This window comes from Dryobates pubescens, chromosome Z (assembly GCF_014839835.1).
Source record: "Dryobates pubescens isolate bDryPub1 chromosome Z, bDryPub1.pri, whole genome shotgun sequence".
NCBI lineage: Eukaryota > Metazoa > Chordata > Aves > Piciformes > Picidae > Dryobates > Dryobates pubescens.
In genome coordinates this window covers 19919774-19928902 of record NC_071657.1, presented here as the reverse complement: position 1 = coordinate 19928902, position 9129 = coordinate 19919774, and the positions used below count along the sequence as shown (strand labels likewise).

At 37.7% G+C, this 9129-nt stretch overlaps 1 long non-coding RNA gene across 1 annotated transcript; it reads right to left on the bottom strand.

Annotated features, from left to right (window-relative positions):
- Positions 1-3151: 3151 nt before the first annotated feature.
- Positions 3152-8665, bottom strand: LOC104307060 (uncharacterized). Its single transcript, XR_008463079.1, has 3 exons — positions 8309-8665; positions 6820-6882; positions 3152-3251 (listed from the first exon to the last, which is right to left on the bottom strand). It is a non-coding gene; the product is annotated as an uncharacterized LOC104307060 (long non-coding RNA).
- Positions 8666-9129: the final 464 nt, after the last annotated feature.

Genomic DNA, 9129 nt, shown 5'->3' with positions numbered 1-9129 from the left:
AGCTTTAGTTGTCTTCTGGCATGTATGATTGAATGAGATTAGCTACAGAAACCAGTTTCTTTTTCCCTGGAGAGCAATACTCCTCATTCCATCTGAGTGCAATGCAATTTTATAGGTAGAGATAAATTTGCACTTTTCTGCACTAGTTGGGATGAATGTACCTTGTGTGCTGAGAGTGCTTTCATGCTGCTTTTTTACTGCATTAATATGCAAAAACCATTGCAAAGCATTCTTAGCATTTATCATGCATATACAAAAAAAAAAAAAACAACAACCAAGTGGTACAGTACAAACTCTGTCATAAATGCTCATCTAAATTCTACTGAATTCATGAATTTAACAAAGATACTCATTAACAAAGTATCACACCACTTGAAAAAAAAACCCAAACAAACCGTAATTTTTCCAAAACAGTAATAAGAAACAAATGTATATTATATGGAAAGTTCCACCAACCAATAAAATGGCTATGAGCTACTTTATTCCACCAGTAAATATCCATGCATGGACTCTCAAACCATAAAACATTACAGAAATCAAAACACCAAAACAAGCACTCCAGAAAAATCAAACTTAAACCCCAGTGCAACCCAGGACATTTTCCACTTATTTTTGTCTTTGTACTACAATGGTAGTTTTTGTTCTATTAGTTATTAGACATAAAGCAGCACCAACACTAACCAGCCTGAGAATTAAAATAGTATTTTTCAGTCAATTACACTGGAGTTTGCAATTTGCTCTTCCGGTGCAGTAAAGTAATTAAAAGTTTAATTATTAACTCTTTGTATCTACACCTAGATGTAGATCAGAACAAGATGCAGAAACAGTCTCATTACCAGGTCAGGTTAACAAACAATAAGGCAGCAAGATTCAAGACAAAAGACTACACAATGAAGTTCTTCAGTAGTTACTTACCCAACACCAACAAATTACTGGAACAACAGGGAAGGAAAAAATGCAGCATGGCTACAGGCTGACCAAAAAGTCCACTTAGCTCAGTCTTTGCTCTGTCAAGCTTTGAGGGAAAGATGCACAAGTACAGTGGCCAGGAGGGAAATCCTATGACAGTGTAAGAGGAGAGATAGCCCACAACAGCATTTCTCCTTTGTGTTTGCCCAGTTCTCTCCTTGCCATTTGGGGGTATACAAAATGTATGCACCAAGCTGAATCAAGCCCCAGTGGTAAAAATGGAAATGGGAGACAGAATCACATTATGCAGCCAGGACTTATGTCATTAAAAGAAATGTAATGACCACAGCTCATATTGTAACAGGTGCTTGAAAGCATGACAGTCACAATTCGCTAGACACCATACTGCCAGTAACTAGTACCATTTAGCACAGCCTAACTCTATTTGTATTAACTGCAAATACAAAACCACAAACTGTAGCATGTATGTCCTATAGGCTGCCATTAATAAAATATTAATGGCTTCTCGGACACATCAAATGAGGACATACACAAGAAAACAACTTCCTGCTAAAGACTGTTTCTGGCGTTTGTTCACATTGCCTTTATTTAGGTGAGATATTAAGGTTAAGGACATATACCAATATTTCCACAGAATTTTATTCTACCAGCAGAAACAGAATTTTTAAAATTTACACTATTTCATAGTAGATTTATCACAGATATAGTCATGTTAAAAAAAAGATGGAGGATTTGTTCCTCTCTAAGTATTTTTTACTAGATCTATAATGCTAATGTGTACCTTCTAAATATCAGTGCTGCAAGACTTGATTTTAATATATGCATTATCAGAATGAAACTAAATTCTTATGCCACCTTCAGTAAGAACACACATATTTCTTTTAACTTTTTTTCAACTTATTCCCACACAGGTATGCTACATTACTAAGGTTAGTGTTTTAACAAAATTAGTCCAGTAACATTTCTTCCTGCAGGATGTGAAAACACTACCTGCCCTGAGGATGTGGTGTGTTTCTGAGAAATGCAGTATTTACAGAAAGAAACATCAGGAATCCTTCCAGAAACATCTACACAGGGATTCCACTTAGCAGAGCTACCCTGAATTTGCCAGATGAGCAGTCTGAATTCATGTAGCACTCAAACAATGAGTCATACTATCATTCTACATTAAACATTTTCAAAGAACATTCTTGCACTTTCCAGATTACACCCTCAACCAATACAGCTTAATGAGGTGAATAAATATTTGAAATAAAAACAAAATACAAATATTTTCATTAAAATATCCTGTTCCTGTCAATGACACCAACTGAATTATGTTTATGAAGTTGTTCTAAGACTCTTAACTGTAGTTCCTTTCCACTTTCTTTAGCCACACACACAAGGATCAAACTCAGGTATGAAGCAACAGTATTCAGATATGGAAGAAAAGAAAAAAAGTACTTTGAAGTTCTTAGGATCTAAAGTCTTTGTGAACAACATGACAATTGTAGTATAGATGCACAGGGTGTATATTAATTCTTATTTCTGAAAATTTCTTGGAAAAACAGAAAAGAAAGATCTGCCAGCTAAATTCTGCTGACACATAGTTACAGAATTTTAGCACTTAGAGCATGCATGTTTGTGACTGAGGAGAGACACATATGTACAGAGCTTATGCATGTGAACTGTACCACAGAAATATCCACAGTATCTAAAAGCTTTCAACAAAAACTACTTTTCAACAAAAATACCAATTCTACCTTTTCTAGTCATAATGAAATTAAGGTGTTTTTCTGCACAGCTGAATAGCTGACTTGACAAAAGTGTTGCAAAAAAGTGAGTTTATTTATGCTTAGTTTTTAAGCTGAAAAGGCTTTAATTCTCCAAAAGTTTTCAGGCACCAAGTACAATTGAGCAAACTACACCCCATCTATTCTTTATGCACAACATATAATCATAGTAGAAAAGCACAATCTACATATTTAGATGCCCAAATCTACTTATCACAGAATCACAATATTGTCAGGATTGGCAAGGACCTCAAGGATCATCTAGTTCCATCCCCCCTGCCATGGGCATCCACTAGATCTTTCATCCCTCTCAATTACTTCTCTTGACTGAATTCCACCCGTGGCTACTGACAAGTGAAACCACGGGTGGAATTTGGTCAAGATAAAGCCCTAGACATCCAGTTCTGAACTACCATCAAAGACATTCCAGTTACAGTACCAGACTTGGTAATAGCCAATGGTTTTCTCATGCCATACCAGAAGCTGCTTTTTCCCCAACTGTTTTCTTTCTGAAAGGCCATCCCCAAATTTTTCTCCTCTTGTCCAAAGCTTAATTGGGGAAATAAAATGGAAACAATGAAAATGATAGAATAATCTCAAAACTCAGGAGTCCAGGCAAGAGTTCGCTACAAGAAGTGTTCAGTACAGATGGCCTCCCATCAGTGCCTGTTTTATTTTGGGATGACACAGCCACCCTGTACAACACATTGACTAGAGATTCCTCACCACTTGTACTTAAAAAGAAAGCCAAATAATCTTGGCAAGCCAGAAGTGAATTACTGAGCTGCTATGGAATAGCTTTTATTTATTTTCAAGTAGGTCAAAATTAAATTATTTGGAATGTGTATCTGCACCTACAGGTAAATTAAATTACTACAGATACATCCGAATGTCCACTGCAAATTCTCAGAACTAATCTTAAGTCCAGAAATGAACTGAAATGCAAACCAGAGAAAGGGACACAGCAAGTGCTTTAAAAGGAAGCAGTCAGACCACTGTGTCGTGTCTATAATGCCTGTTTGGTTTTTAAAAAAAACAATCATTTACTAATAAAAAATAGGCCTTTCTTGGTTTTGCTAGAAGTTGTCTTCAAGGTCATAGAAATTGGAATTAAAACTTCTTTATTCTCTCTCTCTGACAAGATCCTTTGTTTCAATGCCTGGATCACATGCGCCTAGTATTTTTTTTAGTTAGAGTATTTATTTATTTTTTAGCACTAAAATCTAAATTTATAGCTAAAAACACACAGTACTTACTTTCTATGAAGGTGGTATAGAGAAATTCTAGCATTTCCAATTTAAAAAAGCAACTAAAGATCACTTCAGGATTTTATACATTGTTCACAAATAAAAGAAAGTTTCTTCTTTCCTTTAGGCAGTCACTTAAGGAAATGTATTACACACAAGTAAGGACAGATCCCCAAATGGAAGGTGCTTTTGTCTTGAATTACTCTTGATGACATTGTTACTATTATACAGCCCCAAGAAAGATTAACCAGGTATGAGGAAATCCTAATTCCATGTATAGGAAAAGAAGTAGCACTGAAAACTAACCTACTAAGTTATTTGCTTTTGTTTGTAAGCAGTTTAAGAAATGTTTCATGGAATAATACTATTAAGAAAGTAAGATGGTGAGGTTAAATAAAGAATTCATTTATTCTCACTCAGCATGTTTATTGCAGTCATTCTTAATTTTACTGTAAGGCTATCTAAATAATTAATGACATTTTAGTTTACCAAAGGAACATGAAGGCCATATTTCACCATTTTTTAATATTTAGTTCAGCCTGGTTAAATATAACAGCTAAACTTGCACTGATCAGTAAAATTGTCTTTGCGTATGTTGTTATAATGAAAAAAAGGCAAGCAATTTTACAATTACATATTTTGGTGTTGGAAGTGTTGACACATAAAGAAGTTATGTAAAGAATTTTTCCTGCAGATTACAATTAATAGAAAGATAATAAATACAAGAAATATGCCGAAGTGTGTCTGTTACTGCAAGGAAAGTATGTCAGTGGTCTGACTTAAAATTACTTTCAGTGTTACTGTGCCAGAAGCAAAAGGAAAGGAAAAAATACCTGATGGTGGTAAGGGAAGAGATTCTGCCAAGTATCATCACATCTTAGGTAATACTGCAAGCTGGGAGAAAATCTAGTCTTTCTTACAATAAAATTCTGATCAACAGTCATAGAAAAGTGGAATTAGGCCTAAAAATAAACTTTTTAAAAAAAGAGCCAAATGAGGGTTTTTTTTCATTTACATTACAGTGCAAAACAAACAATAGGACTAAAATGTAATTGTCTGTATTTGATAGTTCTATTTTATATTCTGATTTCATTGACCTGCTGCTAAAAATCAGTGGCTATTTTATGCACAAGTAGACATAAAATAATATTTTGGTCCATAGATAGGCATATATCGCACTTAAAAGCCTACATACCATGTAAGAATGTGGGCTGATTATCACCTTCATGTTGGTAGCAAAACAGTTACCTTATACAATACTCCACAGCTGTGTGCAAAAAATGTATTTTAACATTACTTATACACACACAACTGAAGTGAATCACTTCCCTTTTAACTCCCCACCCCCAACTATTTATACACAGATGAGCAAAGCACTTTCATCAAAATAGGTTCCCTAACAGCCTAAACTCCAGAAATGTCAAGTTTATGACAACAGGGGATGACTGCAGACAATATAAAACATGGAGTCAAAAAGATAAAAACCCTTTTTAACAGATTACATATTTAATTATTTTCAACTTTCTTTGCCCCCAACTCACAACAACGCTAAAGAGTCAGACAAGTGTCATATAATTCATGGAATTAATTAATTAATTAATCTTAGTACGTGCCCAAGAACCTCACACTTTGGAAAATAGTTTATGCTAAAGTAAGCCCTATGCAATATTAATTCAGACAACCTATTACTCCATACAAATTAGAACATTTTGACCAAAATATTGTAACTTAGCACATAAATTTTGGCACGTATGTCATTAAATTTATTCAGACATGCTTCAGTGATAGTTGCATCTCCACAAATAGTATAGGAAAACACAGCATGTAAATCAATGATGCCCACTTTATGCACACTTTTTCTGTTAAAAAAAAATAATTCTTTATCCTGCTGATTCTTAGTCCTCCTCAGAGTATACTATATTTAAAGAAAATATGTAAGTAGTAGAATCTCAGACTGTACCAAATAGGCTTTTATAAGTAAAAATATAAACACAATTAGCACTGGTGGAAATGTTATTGTTGGATTTTGTTCAATAAATATATTCCAACCAAGTGCCTGCAAGTGCAGTGAGCCTGAGGCCTAGTCATTTTTTTCTGGGACAGATTTGTATCACAAAGACCAACCTTTTGGGGGAAAAAAAGAAAACCAACAAAACCCCACAAACAACAACAAACAACCAAACAAACCCCATCATGTAAAAACCCCAAACATCAAGTTTGCATCTTATGTACCTCATTTTAGAGGACAGTCTCAAGCTGTGCCAGAGGAATTTTAGGCTCGAGGTGAGGAGAAAGTTCTTCATAGTGAGAGTTGTTAGCCGTTGGAATGGGCTGCCCAGGGAGGTGGTGGAGTCACCATCCCTGGAGGTGTTCAAGAGGGGACTGGACGTGGCACTTGGTGCTGTGGTTTAGTAGTCATGAGGTGTTGGGTGACAGGTTGGACTTGATGATCTTTGAGGTCTCTTCCAACATTACTGATTCTACTCTATTCACTGAGTGACTAATATTAAATATGCTTCACTTACTAAGTGGAATGACCTAATTTTTCTTTCAGGGAAGAAAGCGACAGAGTTGCAATTATTGGATATTCTTCTGTTTGCAGGTATTCCTACATGTTATGACATGTATTTTTCATAATGATGTAAATGTTTCTTATTTCAAGTAAATAAGCCTTATTGCACAGAGGGATTTCTGATTTTTATCCAAAAAATGCAAAAATCAAAGAACTGACACATGGAGGTTTTTGGAGCACATTGCATGGCAAATCCCCATAGCCTCAGAAAGTATGTCTTATAAATTAGAATTGGGGATGGAGAAAAGTATTTATACAAAAAAAAATTTGATTCTTTGCTGAAGCAATTAATTCTTACCATTTTTAGATTCTGTTAAGTCTTGGGATTGCAGTTTCTCTCAAGTAGCACAAGGAGAACAATCTGAAAACAATTAAAAAGAAAGGGGGGAAAAAAGTAATTCCAACTGTCACATTATTTAACAGGTATTTTTTCCCAGAGTAACAGTGGATGAGCCAAGCAAATTATTCTAACCACACACGTATGCTTACATATCACACGTCTCTGCACTTCAGTAGTCTGTAGGCTTAAATACAGGACAAAGGAATCTCTAGTACCTGGATTTGCAGAACCCTATGCTATTCTTAGCAGTTGGTATGTCTCTGAAGAGCACTGTACATAAACGTTAACATACCCAGGAATCATGCAAGAGGACAAAAAGCTGTCCCTCTATGCTCACTGTAAAGGTGGTCCATTGTTCCCAGGGCTACTACAAAGTGTGGCTTTTTGCAATCCAAACCCAAGTATAATAGTGTTAGGCTTTCACAATATAATAGCCCAGAGAGTAGGTATTTTTGGAAATTGCACTGCATTACATAACCTCCAGTTTTCTCTATAGATATTCCACACCCTATTTTAGAAAGGGAGAGGAAACAACAAAAAATTAAAAAGCATGGGTCCCACCTAATTTAAACAGTACCTTAAAATACCAGGCTTAATTGGCTGCATTTGTAGCATACCTCCTTAATCAGTTTTTATAGAGACAAAAATTGAAGTCCTCTTCTCTTCCACTCTTTATATATTTCTTACCTATGCTGTGCATGTATGTAATGTAATTAAGCATGAGTCATATGTTTACACACACACATAACCAATTTAAAACTGCAAACTCATGTATCTATAAATATAAATAGAAACATGTGAAAGAAAGCACATTAGTAAATATTTATCAAAATATAGTTGGTTTTGTGTTGCTTTCTTCTCGAAAGAACCACCCAAAATTTAACTGCTGCACATGCAAAAATGCATAAGGCTGTTGCAAGAATGACTGCTTTCTAAAAATAAACCCCAGCAGCCTGAGAAGAATCCAGTGTCAGGGCAGAGAAGAGGGAGATTCATTTTACAATGCAAAAGAAAAGAGACAAAACCCCAATCCTAGAACCTTGCATGCGCGCTAAAAAAAGCTAACTGCATTAGGTTCAAAAATGCATTTTGGTGTTTGTGGACTGCAAAAGCCAGAAAAAAACCCCACCAAAACAGTTTCAGCAAACCACTTCTCATCTCCCCTTGCATTTGTGCAGAGAAAGCACCAGCCCAGAAATCCATCCTTAAAGCAGAAAGACAAGAGTTAAATACATATGCTGCAGGTTTTCTCCTATTCTTCTAGAAAGCCTGTTTGGAAATCTGCACCGAGGAGGAATGGCAAGATGCAGCCAAGTCCAGCTAAGGACAAAAAGAAATTTAAAAAGACACAGAAAGAGAGAGGGAGAAAGATACAGAGAAACAGAGAGGGTTAATTTAAAAAAAAAAATATAAAAAAAATCTGTGGATTGGAATTGTATATACTTACAGATAATAGCCCCCGCTCCCTGCTCACTTTCTGTCCTTTCTACATGATCTGAAACACAAATGTGGATTAAAAAATGCCAGCACGCTACGGAAGGGAATTTATAGTTGGGGGAGTGGAGAGAGGGTAAGGGGTGTGGGGAAGAATGACTGCACCTCTTCCAAGGTGCAGTCTTGGGAGAAAAAAAGAAAAAAGGGTGGGGGTGGCTAGGGGAAAAGTCTCTCCCTCTGTCTCAGGCTGGATTTTGGTTGCCAGTGCCGGTTATATCGAACAATGAGCTAATTCTGATGGCAGCTGGCTCGCTGCCAGCTCTCCCCCCTCCTCGCCTGCCCCTTTTTACACATAGACACGCCCCCTGCCTGACCGCCCGCCTCCCTCTGCTCGCTGCCGCAGCACCAGACTGCTTAGTCTGCAATAATTCACAGCCCCAAGTCTGTCTGCGAGGCAGGGCAGCCGCCGGCCGCACTCTGCTGGGCAGCGCCAGCGGGGGACGGGGCGGGTGGGAGTGGCAGAGGGGGGAGGGAAAGCGGGGAAGAGAGGGAGCGAGGAGAGGAAGGAGGGGTCGGCGGCAGCCAGGCGGGCGGGGAGCCGTTACCCGTTGTTAGTCGCCCCTAGCCATTGGTGTCCCCCCGCCGCCGCTACCCTCCCCGAGCATCGCGGCTCGGGCCTGGGTGGCGGCCAAGGTGCTGCACAACGGCTGCTCCCGGCCAACGATACGGAGCAGCGCGGAGAGACGGAGGCGGAGGGACGGGGGAGGAGGGAGCAGTCACATACTGTAATAATAACCCTGCAGCTGCAGCAAAGGGCATCTGAGGAGAAGGGGA